This window comes from Otolemur garnettii, unplaced genomic scaffold, assembly GCF_000181295.1.
Source record: "Otolemur garnettii isolate 467f Iridium unplaced genomic scaffold, OtoGar3 scaffold00146, whole genome shotgun sequence".
In the NCBI taxonomy this organism is placed as follows: domain Eukaryota; kingdom Metazoa; phylum Chordata; class Mammalia; order Primates; family Galagidae; genus Otolemur; species Otolemur garnettii.
In genome coordinates, this window is record NW_003852541.1 from 4,764,670 (window position 1) to 4,773,603 (window position 8,934).

Below are 8,934 nucleotides of genomic sequence, written 5' to 3' on the forward strand. Positions count from 1 at the left end.
TATCAAGTCATTTACAGTATCAAAAATCAAATTTGTACCAGAACTTGACAATGAAAACTAGTTTACATATTTAGCATTTTAGAGGATTTAACCACTCATTTAAATATAAACATGTATCTTCAAGGTGAAAACCAATTTATCAATACAATGTTTCAAACCATAACAGTGTTCCAAATGAAACTGAAATTATGGCAAACTTGGATTAAGGCAAACAATTTTATGTATTTCAACAAGTCAGCTAAACATGAACAGCAGGACATGATGCAGCCTAGCTTGTCTTTTTTTTTTTTTTTTTTTTAATATAGAACATTTCATGAATTTGCATGTCATTCTTACACAGGGCCATGCTAATTTTCTCTGTATTGTTCCAATTTTAGTATATGTTCTGCCAAAGTGAGCACTTTGCTTGTCTTTTTGATATAAGAATTTGAAAATGGATTGCAAGATTCCTTGGAAAATAATCAATATTTTGGTGCATTTGCAAGTCTATTTTCAGTTGACGTAAATAAATTACCTGCCAATTTTCAAAGGCATAGAGCTGCAATTTGACATTCAACTTAAAGAAAAAGTCGATCATGTCTCTTTACTGGACTTTTAGAGGTCCTATCTTTCTGGGACAAATATCCCTTGCTTCACAATCACACCTTATTCATGTCCTCGCTGTTTAGCAGCATCTACATTCAACTACTTTGAAGAATGAAGCACATTAAGAGTTAAATTAGAAACAAAATATCTGATAAGCACCTTGAGAACTCACTAAGAATTACAACTACTTCTACCAAACCAGATATTGATATGTTATTTTCTCAATTACAATATCACATATTCAATAGTTTTATGCTGCCCACTTTTATTTTTGTAATAAAAAATATTTTTTTAAAAAATTATGTTTTATTACTTAGATATGTATATTTTCTATATTAGTGATTACAAACTTGGAACCTGCTTTGTGATTTTAAAAGACTCTCTGAATAGGTTGCTGCGTAATTAAGATTACTGTGTTAGTACTTTTTGCTTATCTGTGGTGGCAGATACTGTGAAAATTAGACACAAATCTTTTTTTTTTTTTTAATTTGCTCTTCAGCTTTCATTAGTGTTTGTGAGTTTAATATGTGGCCTAAGACAACTCTTTTCCTTCCAATGTGGCCCAGAAAAGCCAAAAGTTTGGATACTCCTGACTATGACTCGGACATGCCAGGCTAGAGGACTTCAGGTGTGGCTATTGGTGTGTCTTAGGTTGATTTTGCTCAACAGCATCAGAGGACCCATGAGAAGGTCTAATTATTTCACTCCACAGACCAAGAGCACAATGTGGGACATGCTGCACCCCTCCAGGACGCAGAACTCCTTGTTCTCCCTGCCTTGGCTTCTCTGCTGAGAAACAGACCAGGTACACTGGCTGGTGCCCACAGCCTGCAAGAGGCACTTGTAGTGGGACAGGAGGCCCAGCACTAGGGCCTGCATGTACTCAACAGCCCCTAGCCATGCAGCACTCACTGGGGCCTCTTTAGGCCTGCCACTGGCCAGTTTGCAGTAGGACCCAAGAGCCACCCTGTTCTTCCCAGGCCAGGGGCCAGTATCTCTGCTCTAGGAAGCCTGCCCTCCAGATTCAAACTCTTAAATTTTTTTTTTTTTTTTGGTAGGAGGATGATGAAAATATTCTCAAATTGATGGTGATGATGGTTGTATAACTCTGCTAATGTATTAGAAACCATGGAATCATACACTTTATTTCTTCCCCCAACCCCCTTTGGCCCACACAGGGGCCTGGAAATGCTGCAGCTGAGAGCAGGTTTCAGGCCAGACTTGCCCTGTCCTCACTTGTGCTCTCAAAAGTGAATAAACCCTTTCAAAGGTGCTCAAAGAAAAAACAAAAGACAAATTTAAACTGTGTATATTTACAGTGTGCCTATTCTGATATAGGTATATGTTATGAACCTATTACCATAGTCAAGTTCATAAACATATCCATCACCTCAGACCAGTATCAGGGTTTGTGGTGTTCTTTTTTATTGTTATGAGGGCATTAAAGATATACTCTCCTGGCAAACTTCAAGTATAGTCACCATGTTCTATATACATCAGATCTGCGGAACTCATTCTTCCTGTTCAGCTAGAACTCTGTACCCTTTGACCAACATCTCCCCATTTTGTACACTTTAAATGAGTGAACGGTGTGGTAAGTAGATTATATCTCAAAAAAACTGTTAAAAGTAAAACAAACATACATGGAGGATTATGTAATATGATAACCACTTTGTAGTGCTCTTTTTCTTTTTTTTATTAAATGATAGCTGTGTACATTAATGCAAACATGGGGTACAGTGTACTGCTTTCATATACAATTTGAAATATTTTCATCAAACTGGTTAACATAGACTTAGTGTCATTTACTTAGTTATTGTGTTAAAACGTTTATACTCTAGTTCTAGAAAAATTCACTTGTACCCTTGTTAAACAGACCATATAGGTGATCTTTTCAATCACCCTCCCTCCACCCATCCACCCTTCCCCCCTCCTCTCCCCGACCCCCTCCCCATATTCTTGGGCTAGAATTAGGTTGTAGTTTTCACTTGAGAAAACTATATAATAGGGATGTTTCATAATAGGGATGTGTACATTGGATACTTTTTCTTCCATTCTTGTAATACTTTGCTAAGAAGAACATTTTCCAGTTCCATCCATGTAAGCATGAAGGAGGTAAAGTCTCCATCTTTCTTTAGGGCTGCATAATATTCCATGGTGTACATATACCACAGTTTATTGATCCATTTGTGGATCGATGGGCACTTGGGCTTCTTCCATGACCTGGCAATTATGAATTGGGCTGCAATAAACATTCTGATACAAATATCTTTATTGTAATGTGATTTTTGATCTTCTGGGTATATACCTAATAAAGGAATTGTAGGATCGAATGGCAGGTCAATTTTTAGTTCTCTAAGTGTTCTCTAGATGTCTTTCCAAAAGGAACGAATTCATTTGCATTCCCACCAGCAGTGTAGAAGTGTTCCATTTTCTCCACATCCACGCCAGCAACTCTGGTTTGGGGATTTTGTAGTATGGGCTAATCTAACTGGAGTTGGGTGATATCTCAAAGTAGTTTTGATTTGCATTTCTCTAATGATTAAGGATAGTGAACATTTCTTTCATATATCTATAGGCTGCATGCCTATCTTCTACGGAGAAATTTCAAGTCCTTTTCCCACCCTGCGATGGGATCACTTGTTTATTTTTTGTTTTTTTGCTAATGCGTTTGAGTTCTCTATGGATTCTGGTTATTAAACCTTTGTCGGAGACATAGCCTGCAAATATTTTCTCCCACTCTGAGGGCTGTCTGCTTGCTTTACTTACTGTGTTCTTGGCTGTGCAGAAGCTCTTTAGTTTTATCAGGTCCCAATAGTGTATTTTTGATGTTGCTTCCATTGCCCGTGGGGTCCATCTCATAAAAAATTCACTCAGGCTAATTTCTTCAAGTGTTTTCCCTACACTTTCTTCTAGTATTTTTATGGTTTCATGTCTCAAGTTTAAGTCCTTAATCCAGTGAGAATCTATCTTAGTTAATGGTGAAAGGTGTGGATCCAGTTTCAGTCTTCTACAGGTTGCCAGCCAGTTCACCCAGCACCGTTTGTTAAATAGGAAATCTTTTCCCCATTCAATGTTTTTAATTGGTTTGTCAAAGATGAGGTAATGTTAGGTAGCTGGATTCATCTGTTGGCTTTCTGTTCTGTTCTATACATCTACCTCTCTGTTTTTGTGCCAATACCGTGCTGTTTTGATCACTATCGATTTATAGTATAGTCTGAGGTCTGGTAGTGTGATTTCTCCTGCTTTGTTTTTATTCCTGAGTAATGTTTTGGCTATTCAAGGCTTTTTCTGATTCCAGATAAAATGAAGTATTATTTTCTCAAGATCTTTAAAGTATGACAGTGGGACTTTAATGGGGATTACATTAATAGTGCTCTTTTTCTATGTAACAATACAGCCCATGCAGTTGTGTGATTCACAGTTGCCTGGCATTTCCTTTTGGGTATGTGCTATTCTTTATGTGACTGGACCCACATTGAAGGATGCTGGCTATCTTCAATGTTTGTAAGTATAAACAGTACTAGGTGAACATCTTGAATATTTTTTGTCCAATTGCTCATTAAAATAATATTGTGTTGGAAAATAGATGTTGTAAGTGTTTGATACATATTGATGAATTTCTCTCTACAAAGTTAGTACCCAAGGGCTGGACACAGTGGTCCACACCTGTAATCCTCTCAGTCTGGGAAGGTGAGGCAGGAGGATCACTTTAGCTCAGGAATTTAAGAAAAGCCTGAGCAACAGCAAGACACAGTCCCTACTAAAAATAGAAAAATCAGCCAAACATGGTGACTGCACACTTCTCATCCCACTACGTGGAAGGCTGAGACAGGAGAATCACTTGAGTCCAGGAGTTTGAGATTTCAGTGAGATACAATGAAGCCACTGCATTCTATGCACCCAGGTAACAGTGAGACTCTGTATAAAAAAAAAAAGCATTACCCAGGGAGAGTTTCCCAGGCAGTGTATGAGAATGTCTGCTAGGTCAACCTTCATAGTTGTGCCTGGCAAAACAAAAATAACTAAGAACATGGGCAAGTAAATGAGGGTTCCACAAAAAGATCTTAGGCCAGACAACTCAACTAATGTATAATTAGTGATGATTTTATAAATCAGTGACTAAGATATGCCTGGAATCCCAGGATTTGGGAGGCTAAGGTGGGAGGATCACTTCAGGCCAAGAGTTCAAGACCATATTAAAACCCATTTCCAGGGGGTGAGGCTATAAAACTCATCCAAGTATTGCTTATGTGGTCTCATGAGGACACTCCGGGATTTAACTTGCTCCTTTCCATAAAGAGACTATAAAGTCATTTTTAAGACAAGGTTATGGCCTACACACTGACCCAGAAGGTAAGAACTCCTCCTAAGGAAAGGGTCCTTAGGAAGGAACCAGGGTCTGCTCTGCCATTCCTCCCATTCAAGATACATATAGTCTTTATTTCCTGCATCCCTGGCCCAACTGGCTCCAGATCTTTGATCACTTTGAGGCAGGGAAGCCCTGCCCTGCTCTCCCCAGACCTTCTGAGGCTGCACTAGGGACCTGGAGGCTGCTGTGTTTGATTCTCTGTGTCTCCACACAGCAGTGTTGATAAATTCCATAGAACCCAAGCTGTTCACATCTTTGTTTACACATAGGTTCTATAAGACAGGAGAAGGAAGGAGACAAAGAAACATTGTTAGCCAAATGATACACAAGCAACCCTCTGACCCTCCTACCACAGCCCACCTTGCCTCTTCTTTTCCATCCAATGACTGACCAATCAGGCCCAGGAAGGGTCTGAGCAGCTACCTCTCACCCAGTGCCTTTCTGAACCTGGATAAGGATGACACAAGCACAAGGAAGGGAGCAGGATGACACCTGGGTCAATACACCTTGCCATGATTTACCTGAGAGTCAAGGGAGAACAGCCAGATGTCCTTGCCAAAGGGATTCTTCTGTACTTTGTGCACAAAATGGGCCAAATGGGAATGTGTCTGACTGCAGTAATAAATCAGCTTAGACGAAAAGAAAAGCATTTCAAAGAGGGACTCTAACATGCACAGGGAGACACGACAAATGCACCAACCTGAGTCTGACAACAACAAGGGGCCCAGCACAGCCCAGTTAAAGGGAATACTCTCAAGAGGTAACTCCTCCCAGCAGTCATACTCAGCCTCTAACTTGACTGCTTTGGGCTTAGAATCTTAAAATATACTTTCTCTGAGTGGTGATTCTCAACATGGCAAAGATTCCTACCATTCTAGGCAGTGTGTGTCAGGGCAGCAGGTGTTTCACACACATTCCTAAGGGGAGAGGAGGCTGAACTGAATAATCTCTCTCTGTTGCTCTGAGGCTACACCATCTTTGTGTAAGTGCCCTCTGTGATGTCTGCACAATGATGAAATCACCCAATGATGCATTTCTCAGAAGATATTTCTGTTGTTATGGGACATATGATTGTATAAAGCATTGAAAATCTCAGTTCTTAGCTTCAGAAACTAAAATCAGGGTATGGCTTCTCTAACATTCCAGCTGTCTCACCAACCTCCACGGAACTCACCTTTCTCATGCTAAAGAGCTGTCACCTCTCTACTGATTCAGAAGATGATGCCTTATGCCCAGTGCCTCAGTCTGTTCAGGCTGCAATAGTAAAATACCCTGAGCTAGGTGCCTTATAAATAACGAGCATTTCATTCTCACAGCTCTGAAGGCTGAAAAGTCCAAAATCCAGGAAGTGCCTGGAGACAGCCCTCATCCTGATTCATCAATTGCACCATCTCACTGTGACTTCACATGGTGGCAAGGTGAGTGGTCTTCCTAGGATTCTTATGTAGGGGCTCAAATCCCAGAGCTCTAATGAACTACATGCCTCCAAAGGCACCATCACCTTGGGGGTTAGAACTTCAACATGTGGACTTTGGAGAAACACACACATTTAGTCCATTGCACTTTGGGTATTAGGCAGAGTTCTCCAGAGAAACAGAACAAATAGGGAGTGTGTGTGTGTGTGTGTGCATTTGTGTGTCTCTGTGTGTAAATGTATGTATATCTATGTCTAGATAAATATATATAAGCAGAGAGGAGAGATTTAAGGAATTGGATCATGCAGTTATAAAAACTGACAAGTCCAAAATCTGCAAGGCAGGCCCACCAGGCTGGAGACCCAGGGAAAGGGAAATGTTGCAGTTAAAGTTCCAAGGCCATCTACCAGAAGAATTACTTCCTGTTGGAAGGGGCCAAGGGCCTATTCTCAGTCAGCCACTAAAAGCTAACAATGATGAGGAAACAGATTCTTCCCTAAAACCTCAAGAAAGAAACAAAATCTGTTATAACCTTGCTTAGCCCAGTGAGACCCATTCAAGTATTCTGATCTCCAAAACTGTGAAATAAATATGTATTGTTTTAAGACATTATATTTGCAGCAGTTTATTATAGCAGTCACAGACAACTAGTATAGAGGGGAGACAGAGAGGATGGGAAGAACCTTCAGACAGCAATGCAAGTCTGGCTCTTCTAAGGAGTGTGGGCATGGGAGCAAAGAAGATTACATCTGCAGCACAATTCTAAGAATGTTTCTGACCAGAACAATGGGGAGCCATGGAGCCAGAGTTACCCACTAAAGAAGCCCTGCCTCTTGCAAGAATGGGCTTGTTGTGTTAGTCAGTGGCTGAGAACAGTTGATGGGAAGAATGATCTTAGCACAAACACAAAAGTGGATACAAAAAGCTAGCAGCTAGGGTTGTCTAATATTTGTCCTAAGTAACTTCCCTTGTTAGATTCAGGACATTCAGTGCTAAAATCAAGATAGCCCTCGGAAAACTGGGATAATTGGTCACCCTATCCATAAGATTGGAGACCAAACGACACCCAACATATTCCTCAAATCTGTGACTCCCTCCTGGAATAGATTTCTGCTTATTGTGACAGTTTATAGCCAGAAGATTTTCTCACCATCTACCCTGGAGTCCTCTTCCCCAACCTTCCAGTCTATCCAGATTAGACACAACCTATGGCTGTGAAAGTCCTTAGGCAAACTGGGGCATGTGTAACTTTTAAACATTAAAACTCAGAGATTAGAACTGCATGCTACATTTCTAGTTTAGTCTCTTTTTTTTTACTTCCATATTTCTCTCACAAATAATCTGAGCCAATCCTGTGTCCCCAAACCCCCACATCATGAAAGGATGAAGTGTGATCCTTTGAAATAAATGTGTTTTGTTTTAAGACATTATATTTGCAATAGTTTATTATAGCAGTCACAGACAATTAGTATGGAGGGGAGACAGAGAGGATGGGGAGCATGCCTATTTTAGCCCTTCCAACAAGGGTTTTTATCTCTTAGGAAGGGAAAGTAAATGTTGATTCATACTCATTTTCTTACGGTTACAGTCAACCACCCAATGCACTTTGCATCTTCAAAAGAAAAATAAGCAGACATTTCTACTTTATAAAGTCCTAGGTCTCTTTGATTTGTTTCCATATCTGTGCCAAAGAAAGGACCTACAAGTTTAATAGGGGGATGGTGCTGAAGTTTTTTAGCCAAAGTTTTTTCAATTTAAGTGGCTTAGTCTCCAACTTGGAACCCAAGTGGACTCTAAGAAGTCTTTTGTAATGAGATGGGGGAAAACTCACTATTATCACTAAGAACCTTAAAGTTTGGGGACCCAATCTTAAAAGAATGAGATAAACCTAATACACTTTCACTATGAGGGTCTCTCTTCTTATATATTTTTCTATTTGTATCTTCTAACTTTGAAATAGTGAATATATGTGGCATCTGCATAAACTTTAGTGACTGTACACAGTTCACAGTACATATACCAAAATAACTTCAGAGTTGTAAAAGTATTATCTTTTAATGAAATTAAACATTATAGAGGAAAATATAAATAAATATTTATCTTATTGAAAAGCTGTAGAAGATTTTTTGAACAAAATAAAATGGAAATTACAAAAGAAAATAATAATACATTTGGCCACAGAGAACTTGTGGGCAAGTAAATGTAGTCAAAATACAAATATAGTACAGCATTAACATTCATAACAATAAAACATTCTTGTGTATTTACAGTAAAAGAACTAATTAATGATCAAAGGATGTAATGAGTTCAAAGATTACCCATGAGTGACAGAAGCTTTCTTTCTTTTTTTTTTTATATTAAATGGTAGCTGTGTGATGCAATCATGGGTATAGTGTGGTGTTTTCATATACAATTTGAAATATTTTGATCAAACTGGTTAACATAGCCTTTATGTCATTTTCCTAGTTATTGTGTTAAGACGTTTATATTCTACTTTCAGAAAGATTCACTTGTACCCTTGTAAGATAAACCACAGAGGTGATCCCTCCAATCACCCTCCCT

The 8,934-nt window shown here is 39.2% G+C and overlaps 1 non-coding gene across 1 annotated transcript; it reads right to left on the reverse strand.

Annotated features, from left to right (window-relative positions):
- Positions 1-295: 295 nt before the first annotated feature.
- LOC111728245 lies at positions 296-401 on the reverse strand. Its single transcript, XR_002775614.1, has one exon. It is a non-coding gene; the product is annotated as a U6 spliceosomal RNA (small nuclear RNA).
- Positions 402-8,934: the final 8,533 nt, after the last annotated feature.